The 17,877-nt window shown below is 46.2% G+C and overlaps 1 protein-coding gene across 9 annotated transcripts in view; it reads right to left on the minus strand.

Moving 5' to 3' along the window:
• Positions 1-17,877, minus strand: part of CLYBL (citramalyl-CoA lyase) — a 242,216-nt gene that overhangs the window by 92,197 nt on the left and 132,142 nt on the right. The gene's annotated exons all lie outside the window — the stretch shown is intronic.

A 17,877-nucleotide genomic window follows, 5' to 3' on the forward strand; every position in this document is an offset into this window, starting at 1 on the left:
CAGAGCAGAGTTGGTATTCAAAATGGGCCTTTGGGGAATGCAGAATTCAAGCACAGGGAAAGAGAGACATATTTCTCCTCCCACTGCTCCCTCCCCTCGTTCTTCAGACAGGTGACTATCGGGAAGCTTATGGTAAGCCAGATGGGCCACAGAGAAACACTGGCAAATATTGTTTCAAGATGAAGGAGAGGAAAACAAGGAGGCTGACATGGAACATATCAAAGCACATCCCGGCACTCGGAAGTTGAACATGAATCTCAGGGCAGTCCAACCTCTTTAAAGATGCAAATTGCAGTCAAACACAGAAAACAGTAGGGTTCTGTTTATCCTTTCACAAAGGGTGCAAACTGCTAATCAGGCTCCATTGCTGGGCTGGCCACTTTGTTTATCAATAAACAGGAAGACAGTTAGACTATAATTTCCCTGCCTAGTACTGGTAGCCAAAAGGAAATGCTGGCAGCTTGGTAGTACTGAGTTCCAGTTGCATCAAAACCCAATTATTATTGTAATAATGTATGGGTGTTTGCAAGTTGCACAGGCGCTCTACACATGTCCATGAAATCATGTGAAACATATTGGCAGAGAACGAGCTTGGTGATGCGTGGACTAAGGGGAGCTGTCAAAATAGGCCTGGTCCTCCAAGAGCTCAGCTGTGGGGTGTTGTTTAAAAACACACACACACACACACACACTGTAGAACAGTTAACATGGCAGCTATGGAAATCTTTTACATGTTCATGCAACATAACAAAAACGTGGTCTGACGAAAATCAAACAGCAATAAACTGAGGTCCACAGTGGCGAATTTGCCTGGAACGTGCTCTCACTCTGTCAACATAGAATGCTTGTGTCCCCTCTACAAAAGACAGTTCAGAGTCATTATCATGGCAATGGAGCTCCTAAGATCTCACATCTAAAATACTGCACAGTCTCTCAACTCAAACATTTAACCAAAAAAAAAAAAAAAACCACTCATATGTATTTAGACAAACTGTCCAAGTGAGTACTTTAGTTTTCATTTTTGTCTCTGAGGATGGCATCAGTAAGAAATGAAAATGGGGCCGGTGCCGCAGCTCAATAGGCTAATCCTCCGCCTTGTGGCACCGGCACACCGGGTTCTAGACCCAGTTGGGGCGTCGGATTTTTTTCTGTCCCGGTTGCCCCTCTTCCAGTCCAGCTCTCTGCTGTGGCCCGGGAGTGCAGTGGAGGATGGCACAAGTGCTTGGGCCCTGCACCCCATGGGAGACCAGGAGAAGCAACTGGCTCCTGGCTTCAGATCAGCGCGGTGCGCCAGCTGCAGCGGCCATTGGAGGGTGAACCAACAGTAAAGGAAGACCTTTCTCTCTGTCTCTCTCTCTCTCTCTCACTGTCCACTCTGCCTGTCAAAAACAAATAAATAAATAAATAAAAAGAAATGAAAATGTACTCTGAACTTTACATAACTCTCAAAATGGGGTGACAAATATAAAATAGTACAAGTACAAAGGGACTACAATTTCTACAACGTGGTGCTCTTATCAATGTTGAAGTCATATGTAAGTTATTAAGTTATTACATACTGATCACTTGTAATTCATTCACTCATCAAGTATGTGCTGAGAACTACTTGTACCAGGCACTCTGTTTCGCTATGGAGTCACAATGCAACCCAACTCCTCTTCACAAAGCTACCAAGGGAGCAGAGGTGGAACAAGCCACTACATGAAGGTGTGGTGACTGTCATGATGGAGTGGGTGGGCTGCGCACCTTCACACGCACACTCCACGACAACAACCCACAGCAACCTGCTTGGCAACCTGAGATAGGGAGGCCTGGCTCTCTCCTGCTAGGTAGACCCTAGAAACATGAACATTCAGCAGGCTCTGGATGGCTCTCTTAATAACTCTTATTAGTGATCAAGAGTGCAGGGTGCCTAGCTTCTCCACGTATTAGCTGTGTGACCTTGGGCAAGTCTGTTAACCCTTCCATATGCCACTTTCCTAATCTGTCAATGGGAATAATAATGGCATGTCTTCTACAGAGTTGCTGTGTGCATGAAATGAGTTAATTCACGCAGAGTACTTAGAAATGGTGAAGGCACACAGGAAGTACTCATTAAATGTCTCTAGAATCATCACAGTCAGGCTATGCTTCAGTACCACGGTCAGCTCCACTGCCTGAACCTCCTGGATGGGCAAAAAAAAGACAAAGAACCAATGTCCAGAGGCCGGCGCTGTGGTATAGCAGTTAAAGCTGCTGCCTGCAGTGCCAGCATCCCATATGGGTGCCAGTTCGAGTCCCAGCTGCTCCACTTTTGATCCAGCTCTCTGCTGAGGCCTAGGAAAGCAGTAGAGGATGGCCCAAGTCCTTAGGCCCCTGCACCTGCGTGGGAGACCTAGAAGAAGCTTCTAGCTCCTGGCTTCGGATCAGCTCAGCTCCAGCCATTGCAGCCATTTGGGGAGTGAACCAGCGGATGGAAGACTCCTCTCTTTGCCTCTCTCTCTGCCTCTGTGTAACTCTGCATTTCAAATAAATGTGTGTGTGTGTGTGTGTGTTTAAAGAACCAATGTGGGAAAGTGCCTTCAGTTGAGGAATCAGCTGAGATTCAAGGAGGCCACCATTCTGCATTGAACTTAGAAGGAACTCAGGATAATGCTCAGCCCCCACTCTGCCCCTCAGAGCTGAAGGCTGACCCATGCCGCGTGTTTCCAACCAAAAAGATGGAAAAGCCCAGTCATGGCTACTATGGCTACCATGACTGCCTGGACGAGTGGGTCTGCCTTGATCTGTTTCTCTGTAATTCTCTCCTGTCTTCACTCCAAGCCTGGCTCATCATACCCACTTCAGGCTCCATTTGCTCTGTTAGACTATGTGCAACAATTTTTCCATTTATTTTTTTTAAAAAAGATGTATTGCCGGCGCCGCGGCTCACTAGGCTAATCCTCCGCCTTGCGGCGCCGGCACACCAGGTTCTAGTCCCGGTCGGGGCACCGATCCTGTCCCGGTTGCCCCTCTTCCAGGCCAGCTCTCTGCTGTGGCCAGGGAGTGCCGTGGAGGATGGCCCAAGTCCTTGGGCCCTGCACCCCATGGGAGACCAGGATAAGCACCTGGCTCCTGCCATCGGATCAGCGTGGTGCGCCGGCCGCAGCGCGCCTACCGCAGCGGCCATTGGAGGGTGAACCAACGGCAAAGGAAGACCTTTCTCTCTGTCTCTCTCTCACTGTCCACTCTGCCTGTCAAAAATAAAAAAATAAATAAAATAAAAAAATAAAAATAAATAAAAAAGATGTATTGATTTGAAGGACCAGAGAGAGATGGAGAAATAAAAGAAAGAGGGGGAGACAGAGAGAGAGAGAGAGAGAGAGCGCGCGCAAGAGAGCGCTTGCATCAGCTGATTCACTCCTCAAATGCCTACAACAGCCAGGGCTGGGCTAGGCTAAAGCCAGGAGCCTGGAACTCCATCCAGGTCTCTGAAATGGGTACCAAGTACCTGGGCCATCATCCACTGCCTTCTCAGGAGGCATGATCAGGAAACAGGATCAGAAGCAAAGCAGCCAGGATGTGAACCTATGAACCAGTCAACCAGCACTCCAACAAGGGCTGTGGGCATCCCAAACAGCAGCCTAGCCCACTTCACTGTGACACACACATACACACACACACGCGCGCAGTGTTTCCAGATTGGCTCCGTTCTCTTCTCTGCCATTCCTCCACAACTGTAGGGAAGAGAAGTCCTGGACACCCCCATGCCCTGAAGATAGAACCAGCTGTGCCCGATCTCCAGCCTTCTCTCGCTGCTATGAAGAGTCATCAGATGCTGTGCATGAAATGCTTAGCAGAATGCCGGTGGGTTTTTGACCCCAGCTTCAATCTTCTCCCATGGGGGCTTGAGAAGCTCACTACCCGAGGAGGGGGCAGACCTGTGGAACCTTAGGAAATCCCCTGCTTACCTCCGCTGCATGGCTCATCTTTCTCTCTAGGCTTTCAAGTGCTTCTACAGATGTGTAAGGGGGGTGCTTCTTGGTCTCCTTATCTGGAGCTAATCAAAAACTTGTGCTAGAACATGCTGCCACTCAGCCTAGACTGGGAATTCAGCAGCCAACTGCTAACTTCTGTAGGCTCACCTCTAACGAATGAGCAGCAGCATAGTTGTATCATGTAGAGAAAATGGCAAAACCTTATCTGAAACAGTGCATTTTTGGTAGAAAAACAGGCTATGTCTTGGGATAAGTCTTGACTTAACCTATGCCCCCTGAAAAGCCACCTTCCTTTTCTTTTACCAATAAAACATCATCTTCCCAAGCCCACATAGCAGGTTAGAATACAAAAAAAAAAAAAAAAAAAAAATCATCGGGGCCAGCACTGTGGCGCAGTGGGTTAACATCCTGGCCTGAAGCACCAGCATCCCATATGGGCACCGGTTCAAGACCCGGCTCCTCCACTTCTGATCCAGCTCTCTGCTGTGGCCTGGGAAAGCAGTAGGAGATGGCCCAGGTACTTGGACCCCTGCACCCACATGGGAGACCTGGAGGAAGCTCCTGGCTCCTGGCTTCAAATTGGTGCAGCTCTGGCTGTTGTGGCAACTGGGGAGTGAACCATCACATGGAAGACCTCTCTCTCTCTCTCTCTCTCTCTCTCTCTCTCTCTGCCTCTCCTCTCTCTGTGTAACTCTTTCTAATAAATAAATAAATCTTTAAAAAATTAATCATCACCACCATCACCACCCCAAGATGTTCTAATGTATTGAAAATACATAGTATAAGTATAATAGCTTCTCTAAGCCAGAAACTAAATGGAACCTTAAAATATACCCATTCCCTTCTCATTGAAAACAATTTAGTATTTAGTACCTTCTAATGAATGTGACCACTGAAATAAGAAAGTTTGAGAAAAATGCTGTTTTTAAACCTCAACCATGTTGCTTTGCAAGATCTCAAGATCTCTCACCCCTTCGTTTGGGTAAAGGCTGTACACATGAGGGTATGTCACAAAGCCCTCGGAAAATTGAGCTAAATGAAGTGTATTTTGGAATCTGTGCATAGTTTTTTTTTCCCCCAATACACAGTTGCTATGAACTTTGTTTAATTTGTATTTATTTTATGCTGACTTTATTTCCAATCCATTAGTTTTTGTTTCTTCTGGGACATCTTTTACTTTTGCGCCACCTCCTCTTCCAGTTTACGAACAATTTGCTCCTTTTCAGTGTGGATCCTCTCACAGGTGGGGGCAGCTGGCCCTGAGCTCTGTAGTCAGGGTGGTACATCATGAGGGCTTCGTTCACCTGGGAGTGTTCCATGACCAGAGAATCACCATCCAGATGCTTAGGTTTGGCATCTGTCTGCATTTTCCACCATGTGCAACAAAAATTTAGCACTCCCTTTGGGCCACTGACCCTATGTCCAGCCCCCCTGTCTGGTTCGGGCACACCTATCAACTCCACCACCGGGAGGATGATGGAATGGCCACACGGTTTCTTTAAATGGGACATCTTCCAGATACAGGGTTGCTGTTTGGAGATGCACACCCTTGATGGCCTGGGCAGTTTCTTGGGCGTTCTTAAGGTGAACACGAAGATTTTTACCTCTTGACTGGCATGACTTTGAGGGGTTTTCTGGGGCAGGTGAATAGTGAGTCATTTTCCCAGATCACCTCCAGGAAGAGCTCCAAGAACTTCCTGAGACCCCTCACACTTAGTTCTTCAGCTACAGGGACTTAGCAAAACTGAACCTTTTGGGTTGATTTTGTGAACAGCACCCGGGAGCTTGTTTCCAAGATAAAAAAGGAGGGCTTTTAATTAGTAGCTAAATATGGAATAAGTACAGTAAGCTTAATGATGCTCTGATTACAGTCTCCGAGCTCTCTCTTCCTGTTGGAGGAAATGGCTCCAGAGTCCAAGTTAATAAAGCTTTGGACCATGTAAGCCGGGTTCTTTTCTTGCTGTTTTTTAGAGCTTTATTTTGAGCTAGAGCTCAAAGATACATTTTACTGCCTAGGCCTGAGCTTTCCATAGTCAGATACATCGTATTATAGATCACACTCAGTGTTACTTAATTGGATTCCTAGGAATTTCAGGAAAGGAAATAACTGGCAGTTTAAAGCCTGCATCTCTTTGTAGAGAGACTTTGTCGAGCTCATTAAATGGAAATTGCTGACTATTATGACCCTAATAGAAATACTTGAATCTTTGCATTAAGAACATGCCTGGCTTGAAGAATAAAACAATGAGAGGGGAAAAATTGTTTGGTTCTCTTTCTTTTCTTTTCTCTGACAATTACTCAAAAGGGGAAAAGGTTATTTAAGGCCATGAAGGGATTAATAAAAGACTGAAAACATTTTACTACTTTTGTAAAAAACTGGAGAGGTTTTTATATCAGAACCTTGAAGGATCAAAAAGACCTTGCAGAGCTCCTAAGCACAGTTCAGCCCTCCACCCAGTTCCAAAAAGACTCACAGATACCCCAACACCTACTGAAGAAATCTCTCAAGCTCTTAAGTCTTTGAATAAAGACAAGGCACCTGGGTAATCTCACACCCCTACTGAAGAGGCATTGGAGCTCCACACCCCCACAGACATGGCCTCCGCCACCACACATCTTTGTGCCCTGTGGGCACAGCACACCTCACACTCTACCGATTCATTACAGAACAAGGGCCAGCACAGAGGAATTCACAACTGGCTCCATGGAGCTGCGTGTGTACCACATGTGTACGTCATGACAAAGGGGGCTCTAGTGTCTATGCAGTCGTGTGTGAGCACACACATGCAAGAGAGGAAATGCAAACGAGCGAGCACACATGCTCAGGGTGGAAGAGGATCTTCCGTCTGCACAGAAATCAGAAGCACGAGGACGTATGCACATGAACTGAGAAGCAGTAAGAAGTAAGTGTGCTGGATGCTGGGTGTTTCTTCAGGAGCAGCTCCTGCAGGTGCTGGAATCACGGCCCGGTCTCTAGTCCGCCAGGCTGCTGGAGGAGCCAGGGTCGGAATCAACATGTGGTAAGAGGCCCTCGGGAAAGGGCCGCCCGTGGGGCCGAAGCTGTACAAGCCTCGCCTCTGCGGCGCTGCCTCCACTACTGCATGCCCCACACCTGCTGGTCTTCCTTGAGGCCTCCCTGCGTCCAGACCCCCAGGATGGAGGGAGACAGGAGAAACCCAGGGGGCTGCTGTCACCAGCACTGTTGCTCAGAAGACGAACAGCTTCCTCTTGGTTTTCCCAGCAGAGGGTAGTTGCTCCAAGAGGCTCTCTGGACAGCCCTGGGCCCTCTGCCCTGGGAAGCAAGTGGGATCTGGGAGGGGCACTCGCCAGGTGTCCCACCAGAGGGTCACATCCTGTGCTCAGAGCACAGCCTCAGGCCCTAATCTGCCCTGCTCAGAACTGTCCTGGCCATCACTCTCCCAGGCAGATTTTGCTGCCTTCCTTGGCCTTTTGCTCACAACCTTTCTTCTAGAAACTGCTCAAGCATCTGGCTCAGAAATGCAAAGTAAAAGTGGGGGTGGGGGAGCATTGGGCCCAGGAGTTGGGATGAGTTTGGGACACCTGAGTGCAAGTTCCAGCTCCACTTCCAACTCCAGCTTCCTGCTACTGTGCACACTGGGAGGCAGCAGGTGATGGATTAAGTACTTGAGCCCTTGCCTTCATCTGGGAGACCCAGGTGGCCCAACCACAGCTGTTGTGGGCACTTGAAGAGTGAAGCAGTGGATGGGGAGATTTCTCCCAGCCTCTTTCTCTGCTTCTCAAATAAATAATGCATACATAATAATAAAAAGCAAAAATAACAAATAAATACATTTTTAGAAGATGTATTTAGTCCCAGCTAGATATTTTAAGAAGAAAACTTTGGAGGCCAGTGTAGTGTCATAATAGGTTAAGCCTACATCTGTGGTGCCAGTATCCCATATGGGCGTCAGTTCGTGTCCTGGCTGCTCCTCTTCCAATTTAGCTCTCCGCTATGGCCTGGGAAAGCAGTGGAAGATGTCTAAGTGCTTGGGCCCCTGTGCCCATGTGGGAAACCCAGTAGAAGCTCCTGGATCCTGGTTTCAGATTGGTGTAGCTCCAGTTATTGTGGCCAGCTAGGGTGTGAACCAGCAGATGGTAGACCTTTCTCTCTATCTCTCCCTCTTTCTGTAACTCTGCCTCTCAAGTAAATAAATAAAATATTTTTAAAAAATTTATTTGAGAAAGACAGAGAAAGAGAGATCTTCCATCCGCTGGTTCATTCCCCTAGATGGCCACAATGACCAAGGCTGAGCCAGGCAGAAGCCAGGAGCCAGGAGCTTCATCTACATCTCCCATGTGGGTGGCAGGGACCCAAGCACTTGGGCCATCTTCTACTGCTTTCCCAGGCACTGCTGGATCATCAGTGGAGCAGCCAGGACTGGAATCAGCACTCATACGGTATACTGGCATTGAAGGCAGCAGCTTAGCCCGCTACACCCAAACGCTGGCCCCATTCAAAAAGTTTTTTTTTTTTTGACAGGCAGAGTGGACAGTGAGAGAGAGAGACAGAGAGAAAGGTATTCCTTTGCAGTTGGTTCACCCCTCAATGGATGCTGCGGCCGGTGTACCGCGCTGATCCGAAGGCAGGAGCCAGGTGCTTCTCCTGGTCTCCCATGCAAGTGCAGGGCCCAAGCACTTGGGCCATCCTCCACTGCACTCCCTGGCCACAGCAGAGAGCTGGACTGGAAGAGGAGCAACCGGGACAGAATCCAGCGCCCCGACCGGGACTAGAACCCGGGGCGCCGGTGCTGCAGGCGGAGGATTAGCCTATTGAGCCGTGGAGCCGGCCCATTAAAAAAGTTTTAAAAAGAAATACAAAATAAAAATCTACTGCTTAGCAGCTCAAGGAGAATTTTTTCTCTGGTTTCCAGGGGGTGATGGAAGGGGCTGAATTCTAAGACAGTTGTCTCTACCCTCCAAGTGTTGAGAGACCTGCAAGGGTAACGATTGGAAAAGTGGTATTGTTCCGTGTCCAGTCCGTATTTGGGGCCAGCGCTGTGGTGCATTGGGGTAAGCCACTGCCTGCGACACAGATATCCCATATCCGCGTACAAGCTGGAGTTCCGGCTGCTCCACTAATGGTCCACTTCCCTGCTAATGTGCCTTGGAAAGCAGCAGCGGATGGACCAGGCACTTGGTCCCCGACCACTCGTGTAGAAAACCTGGATGGAGCTCCAGGTTCCTAGCATCAGCCTGGCCCGGCCCTGCCTACTGTGGCCACGTGTGGAAGGAACAAGCAGGTGAAGATATCTCTGTCTCCTTCTTTCTCTGTCACTCTGCCTTTCAAATAAATAAAATAAATATTTTTAGCAAATAGAGTCGTTATTTGTGTACCAGCGTTGAGGGGGAAGGTTTAAAAACAAATGGCAAAACTGGCAGTCTGCAACATTAGAGGAAAAACCTAACTGCCCAGTATACTACCCTGTGCAAGTCAGGAATGGAAGGTGTGAACCACTTCCAGTAAACCCTGGCCTTCTAACAATCACCAGAGACTCGAACTGATGCTGTCAGAGCTTGGCCAGGAGGAGGGGTAAGACCGTGGCCATTTCCATATTTACTACTCACAGAGCGTTGCTCAGTGACAGGCCTGCCCTAAGCCCAGTGAGTCCTATTCTGTGAGGTGCAGTCCTGTTGTCACCGTTAATACTCTCATTTCGCATCCAAGGAAGCTGGGGCACCCTTTGCGCAGGGTCACGACTCAGACACAGGCTGGCTCCGGGTCCTGTCTTCTTGACCATCAAGTTGTGCTCTCTCATGTCAGAGACACTTTAAGGAACATGCTAAACCTCCCTTCTCCTATATCTCCTAAGCCTCATCTCTTTGAAAATGACAGCACTGCTTTAAAAAAAATTAAAAAAACAAAAACAAAAACAAAAAACACAGCAGCACCGTTTATCCAGCAGCTGAGGGTTTGCAAAGTGCTCTTCTGCTTGGCCTCCCCGCTGGCTCTGTGGGGGGTGCTGTCTGTTTCATTATCACCATCCTCGTGGGACAGATTAACCAGGCTCCTGAGGTCACAGGATTCAAGTTTCCTGGCTAGATAGTGTCAAAATGGGGGAATTTAGACATTTTCCATCACCAGGCCTCCACTGAGCTGGGTTACCGGTGTCCAATGAAACCGCCCACAAGTCACATCCCAGGTCTCATTAGCCCAAGGGCCTGTAGCAAAACCTTCCTGGAACCCCAACTCAGATCACCCTTTTGGCTTCCTGAGGGGTCTGCATGAGACCCTCATGACCATAAACTCCCCACACACCCCTCATTGTTACAAAGAGAATTAGGGTCACAAATCTCTTCCAGGCATCCCAGGGGGTCTTTCCTTCGAGCCACAGCAGCACCGAGGGCCACACCCAAACACGCAGATACCCAGAAATGAAAAGGGAGACAGTGAGGAAGAGAGGGTGCAGACCCCAGGAGGGCCACTGACGGGATGCCGGCTTCTGAGCCTGCTGGAGGAGAGCAGTCAGGAGGGAGCCCTGAGGGAGTGATGCCAGAGGAGGAGACAGTCAGAGCTCCACCTGCACAGAAGACCATAGGGCAGGCGTGCAGGGAAGTCATCAGTTCATTCCCACACCTGCACCTGGAAACGGCTTGCACAGCAGCCCTAACCCCACCAAACTCACAACACAGACGCAGAGAACAATTAGGGGAGGGGCAGGGCTCACAGGTGGTGAGAAGGTGGGGGTGGGAGGTAAATCTTCACACCTCATAGAGGCGGGTCAATCTACTGTACCTGACACTGAAGAAGACAACTCTAATGTGTACAGAAGAACACGCCACAGTGATGAGCTGCAAGAGCAGATGGGGAGTCTCCAGGAAAGGGAATAACGGCTGGGAGTCGGGGTCGCTTTGTTTTAAATCTACTGGACTCTTTTTTTTTTTTTTTTTTTTTTGACAGGCAGAGTGGACAGTGAGAGAGAGACAGAGAGAAAGGTCTTCCTTTGCCGTTGGTTCACCCTCCAATGGCCGCCGTGGCTGGCGCGCTGCAGCCGGCACACCACGCTGATCCAATGGCAGGAGCCAGGTGTTTCTCCTGGTCTCCCTTGGGGTGCAGGGCCCAAGCACTTGGGCCATCCTCCACTGCACTCCCTGGCCACAGCAGAGAGCTGGCCTGGAAGAGGGGCAACCGGGACAGGATCGGTGCCCCGACCGGGACTAGAACCTGGTGTGCCGGCGCCGCAAGACGGAGGATTAGCCTGTTGAGCTACGGCGCCGGCCCTACTTGACTCTTATATATAAGAATGAATTGTGGACTAATTGTTCAAAATTTTATTTAAAAAAAGAAATTTGTTTTAGAAAGGGAACTTTACTTCTGGCAATGCAGTAGACCACATTCTTGGAGGGGCCTTCCTACCACACAGGGGCATATTTCAATGAAAGACTGCATTGCTAGGATCCTAAAACTGTAGGATAATTTTCCAGAAAACAACATAAAATAAAAACAATGAGCTGAATTCTGATTTGTGAAGGATTAGAAAAATAAGAAAACCAAGAACCAAATGCCCTGAGCCAGACTTGGTATGGGAATATTAAGCCTTGTGATTATCTGCAAGGTAAGGGAAAACGAACTGAGACCCCCAGACTAGTAATCTCTCTCACACCCAGCAGGAGCAAACACAAATTCTCTGGCAGAAAAACCTTCCCAGTCTAACCCTTGGGAGTCCCATGAATTAGTTCCAATCAACATGGAAGCACCATCATCGAGAGTCAGCAGCAAAAACACAAAGTTATTTAAACCCCCACATTCTGAAATGATTAGATTCAGACTATGCCAAGAAGATATGAAAAAAATAAACAAATAGAGATCTACACATGAAAAATGTAACAGTTAAAATGAAAAACTCAGAGGCCATGTTAAACAGATTAGACACAACTGAAGAGAGAATTGGAAAACTAGAAATTAGATGTATAACACAGAAAGGAGACAGAAAATATGAGAAGATTTTAAGACACAAGGAGGACAGTAAAAAAATAAATAAATAAAAGTCAATCTTTGAAGGTGAGAAAAACGAAAAAAAGAAACCAAAAAAAGTGGGGAAAGCAGGGCAAAATATAATAGTATAATTAAATCTAAATTTGTCAGTAGTTACATTTAAAGTAATGTTCCAGTTAGAAGACAGAGATTATTAACATGGATATAAAAATTTTAAAACAGGGGAAGGCACTGTGGTGCAGTGAGTTAAGCCACTGCCTGACACACCTGCATCCCACACTGGAGCACCTGTTGAATCCTGACTACTCTGCTTCTGATCCAGCTTCCTGCTGATGTGCACCCTAGGAGGTAGCAGATGATGGTTCAAGTGCTTGGGTCCCTGCCACCCATGTGGGACACCTGTATGGAGTTCTAGCCTCCTACTTTCAATCTAGCACAGCCCTGGCTGTTGCAAGCATTTGGAGAGTAAGCCAGCAGATGGTAGTTCTCTCTCACATGCGCTCTCGCGCTCGCTCACTCTCTCCTCTGATACTCTGCCTTTAGATAAATGAAAACAAACATTTTTTAAAAATTAAAAACAGTGCAGCCAGTGTTGTGGTGTTACCAGTAAAGCTACCACCTGCAATGCCGGAATTCCATATGGGCGCTGGTTCATGTCCTGGCTACTCTACTTCCAATCCAGCTCCCTACTAAAGGCAGGACCTGGCCAATGTGGCCATCAAGAGAGTAAACCAATGGATGGAATCGTGCATGCTCTCTCTCTCTCCCTCTCTATGTAACTCTTTCAAACAAACACATCTTTAAAAAAAAAAAGGAATTTCAGAAAAAGATGGCAAAATCTCCCCCGGAGTGTAGCTTTCAATTAGCTTCTAAATTACTGTTATATCAACCAGATGAAAATTTGTAAAGATTTAGACACATGAACAGCATAATTAACAAGCTTGGTCCAGTGGAAAATACATAGAACTCTGTGTCTAGTAAATAGAAAACATGTTGTCCCCTTAAGCTCATGGAACATTTACAAAAACGGCTTCTGTACAAAGCCACGAAGCAGGACTCAGCAAATTCCAAAGAATCACGTGGTTCACACCACAGACTCTACTCACCATTTCACTGGAGGTCAATAATAAAAAGATTTTTAAAATATAAAAATTAAAATTCAAAGTCCTTGCTACTCAAAGTGTGCTGTTTGGCCCACTCTTGGTCCATAAAAATCTTACCATGCCACTGTGTAGGCACAAGACAGAAAGTAAACCTAGAAGTTTGTATAGCACTTGATATTGCTGACACCCAAGCAACATTTAATTTTTCTAACAATTCAATTTTACTCTATCTTACAAAGTACTCTTTCACAACTGATTAAAAGAAACAGGAACAAAGGAAGAAATAAAAATAATCAAATTGATTCTTCCTAACAAAGTTTGAAAAGCACTCTTATGTATTTCATGGCTCAAGCAAAACAGCAATTAAAAATTAAATTAGGGGCTGGAACTGTGGCATAGCAGGTAAAGCCGCCACCTGCAGTGCCGGCATCTTATATGGACACCAGTTCGAGTCCCGGCTGCTCTACTTCCAATCCAGCTCTCTGTTATGGCCTGGGAAAGCAGTGGAGGATGGCCCCAGTGCTTAGGCCCCTGCACCTGTGAGGGAGACCTGGAAGAAGCTCCCTGCTCCTGGCCTCAGATCGGTGTAGCTCTGGCCATTGCAGCCAACTTGGGAGTGAACCAGTGAATGGAAGACTTCTTTCTCTCTCTCCCTCTGCCTCTCCTTCTCTCTGTGTGTAACTCTTTCAAATAAATAATTATTTTCTAAAAATTAAGTTAAAAAACACTTAGAACCAAATGACAATAAAAAGAATGGACCCCATCTTGCTGGGTTGTATTTGCTTTTGTGCCTGTCTCACTATCAGTCAATGACTATTCTGGATTGGGGACCTTTCAACCATCTTTGGAACCCTCCAGCCTGTTATGGTGCCACAAGTACTCTGTATTTAATTAAATAAGGAGTATTTGTTTAAAATTTACAAATTTAAACCTTAACTGCATTTGAATATTTACTGCACTGGGACAGCTGGATCCTGCCTCCACCTCCTCCACTCCTTCCCACCTCCTTGGCCTCATCATTGTCACTCCTACTCAGCCTGGTAAGCACGGCTTAGATGGCCTGCACCTCCTTACTAGTTTAACAATGAGAGGCAAAGATAAGCGGGTGGTCTTTTCATCTCCCATGCTTGGGAAGGTGAACTGGTGGTGGCATCCTTGACTCCACGGAGCTACTTAAACACAAATTGGATTAGCAGGACAGGATTAGAGCTTGCTGGAAGCTATTACACACTTATAAACTGCTTTGAGAAAACTATTGTTTTCATTAGAAACCCATACTCTGCAGAAGCAATCAAACAAAATATGGACTTAGTCTTTTAATTAAAAAAGTAAAATGAGATATGAAGTATTACATTTAATAATTCCAAGAAATCCGAGTTAGGCAATAAGAGTCCGGCTGAGAAAACTGCAAGATCCTCTGAAATGAGACTTTCAATATGGATTTCTTTAGCAAGAAATAAAATCGCTAAATATCACCTCTGTTTCTCCATCAAGAAGAATATTCAAATAAGAAACACGATTAAGAGTTGACCTCAAGAAAGAATGAACAACCATGCGAGGAGTTTCCGACTCAGACGTATCACAGGAACTGAAGGACCTCGACCTACATGAATTACAACCCCGGGACCGCGAAACACAGCGCCTGTCAGCGACCTTGTGAAGTAACAGAGAACCCAAAGCTGACAAAGGATAGAGAGAGGGCAAATCTACCTCTCTAAGACCAGGGAAAGGTGATCTGCGGCCCATGTCAGCAGCTGAAGCGGAGGCTGATTTCTGGGAAAAACTCTAGGAGCTTCAAATCTGAGTGCTCCCAGTGCATGGCAGTGTGACACTGGCCACGGCTCAAAACGTTGCTGCAAGGAGGGGCCGGCGCTGTGGCTGGCTCCCTGTTAATGTGCCTTTAAAAAAAAAGACTAAATGAGATCATATAGGTAAACAGGACAGCTACGGAAATCTATGTGATATAGCACATATTACATAGTAAATACCCTGTAAACCATTTGTCGGCATTCCCAGCATTGCAGAAAGGGATGGTAGCAATTAGAGACTGAAAGGTTCCTTGAGAACACGTCTTGTCTACCCAGTCTTATTTTTCTGGTGAGGTAGAAATAGTGGGTTCTCAGAATTTAATTATTTTTTTAAAAAAGATGTATTTATTTATTTGAAAGTCAGAGTTAGAGAGAGAGAGGAGGAGACAGAGATCTTCCACCTGCTGGTTCACTCCCTAAGTGGCCATAACATCCAGGACCGAGCCAGGGTCTCCCATGTAGGTGGCAAGAGCCCGGGCACTTGGGCCCTCTTCTACTGCTTCCCCAGGCCATTAGCAGGGAGCTGGATCGGAAGTGGAGCAGGTGCCAGCCCTGAGAAGTTATTTCCAGATAGGTACATTGGAGGTATCTTCATTCTAAAAAAAAAAATCTCATAATATCCTCATGAAAGGCTGGATTTTAGGAGAGCTGTGTCACCGAATAACCATACTCCCAGCATTACTCACAAACCAGACCTTGCTAGGCCTCGTGGCTCTCACTGGGGTGCCATGCAAGGTTCAGTGGCTGCCCTTAGTCAGCACTGTACCGATGTCTGCTGAATAAACCTGAACTAAAGTTTTTAGTGGCACACCATGTGCAGACTTGGCTCCAACCTCTTCCGTATTTCCATCAGAAACTTGTTAAATTTTCATATGGTGAGCATGTCAAATTCTCAGACGATATAAATGTTGGATGATGAAATCAAAATCCAAAAAAAGACCTTGACAGGCTAGGGCTATGAAATGAAATCTATGACATGAAATTAGGTCTCAGTTAGATATTTTAAGAAAAAAGAAATTTGGAGGGAATAGTGCATAGTTGGTTAAGCCTCCGTCTGCAGCGCAAGCATCCCATACGGGTGCCAATTCTAGTCCCGGCTGCTCCACTTCCGATCCAGCTCCCTGCAAATGGCCTGAGAAAGCAGTGGAAGATGGCCCAGGCACTTGGGCCCCTATACCCACCTGGAGACCTAGAAAAAGTTCCTGGTTCCTGGCTTCAGATCGGCCCAGCTCCAGCTGTTGCAGCCATTTGGGGAGCGAACCAGCAGGTGGAAGACCTGTCTCTGTGTGTCTCTCCCTTTCTCTGAAACTCTGCCACTCAAATAAGTAAATTTTAATTTTTTTTTTCTTTTAAAGCAAGACCTAGGCTGGCTTAACAGCACTCTCTGTGGATTAAAAAGGAACGTTATAACCTCAAGACCTGCATAGGTAAACAAACGTATCTAACAGTGCAATGCTGAGCAGCAGTAGCATGGGTGCGTCCTCACACAGACACAGAATGGACTGAGTCATGAGCCCTCCGAGACAGCAGGCACAGCTCGGCCACCATTAGCTCTGCTCTCCCCTCTCTTCCCTAGGTCTTGGCTAAGCAGGAGCTCTACGGCTTCTACTACAGATAAACAGGAGGGAAATGTGAGGCAGGAAGGGACCATGATTCCAGCACATCTGGGTGGCAAGAAACATCCTCAGGGGAGCACAGAATGACAGCCTCTGGGTTCGTCCAGAAATGTGATTAGAAGTTTATCAGGGTACCTAGTGTCTCACTGTGCTACAACGCTCAAATAAATTCCCCTCTAATCATGATTACTTCGGGATTTATCGAATCTATTTCCTAAAGGAAATCAAGCTACTCCCAGGCACTTTGTCAACTTTTTTCTCCTAATAATCCTTGCCCCTGACAAAAGAGATATTGTCATGTCTACAGAATAGATAAGAAATTGAGGCAAAGAAGTAGAGTGGATTGCCTTGGGTCATACAGAACTGGAATTACAATTTAGTATCTAATTTTAGTGTGCACTACATGAGTGTAGGGACGGGAGCAAACTGGAATTATACTATATGCTTAAAAAAAGGCCTATTTACCTTAATCTCTGGGAGAAAGAAGATTAATTGCATTTTCCTTGACACATGCCAAAAATGTTGAGCGCACACTGTGGATTCCACATTCTTATTCTAATCCTTTTCCAAACACTTTGGAAAGCCTTGGTTTGATCATTAGGAAGATGATAGAAATTAATGTTTTTTAAAATAAGGTAAATACTTGGTTGCTACAATCTCCAAGCAAAGCAAATAATTCAGAAAGTTGTATAGCACAGCCATCGTATTTCAGATCACACTGGGCAAGAAACTACCCCAACAGGGACAAACACAGAGAACGGCTCCCTCCTTGTCCCCCAGTCTCACCATTCATTCCCAGGTCAACCTCACTGTCAAAAGGACTGAGTAGGTAAAGGTCACAGGAAATCGTATTTTTAATTAAAAGAAGTTCTACATAACATGTTATTACTATAAAGATTTACACATATCACCTAACTACTGAACAAATGCATGTTCATCATAAAACAAATAGAAAGCAAAGTTAAATAAAATGAAACAAAAAGTCCCCACTATGTGAGCGCTCAGTAGGAACCTTTTTAGAAGTGGGGATTTTTGAAGACTCACTGTCCGCTTAGACCATGAGGCGATCAGCCAGAAGCTGGAACAACCCTATGGTTCGGTATGGAGCTTCCCTTTAATTAAGGAAGGAAAATGGTACTCACCCATAGGAGGCCGCCTCTCATTTTCTTGGCACTTGTCCCAGAAGAAATGAGACGACCACTCAATATACAAGGTGGTAAAAAGAAGAACCCAGTTCCTAATTGCATTTTATTGATCTGAACAATTTACACCATAGTTGTAGAATTATAAGACTCATTTACCTAAGCTAGCAAACATCATGGCCAAAACAGATTGTCTGTCTCTTTAAGTACACAACATCACATCTACTTCAGGTCATGATTTTAAAACATATTTTGGTTGGATTTCTCCTTTTTCTCATACACACACACATTCAGAACT

This window comes from Lepus europaeus, chromosome 6 (genome assembly GCF_033115175.1).
Source record: "Lepus europaeus isolate LE1 chromosome 6, mLepTim1.pri, whole genome shotgun sequence".
Lineage (NCBI taxonomy): Eukaryota > Metazoa > Chordata > Mammalia > Lagomorpha > Leporidae > Lepus > Lepus europaeus.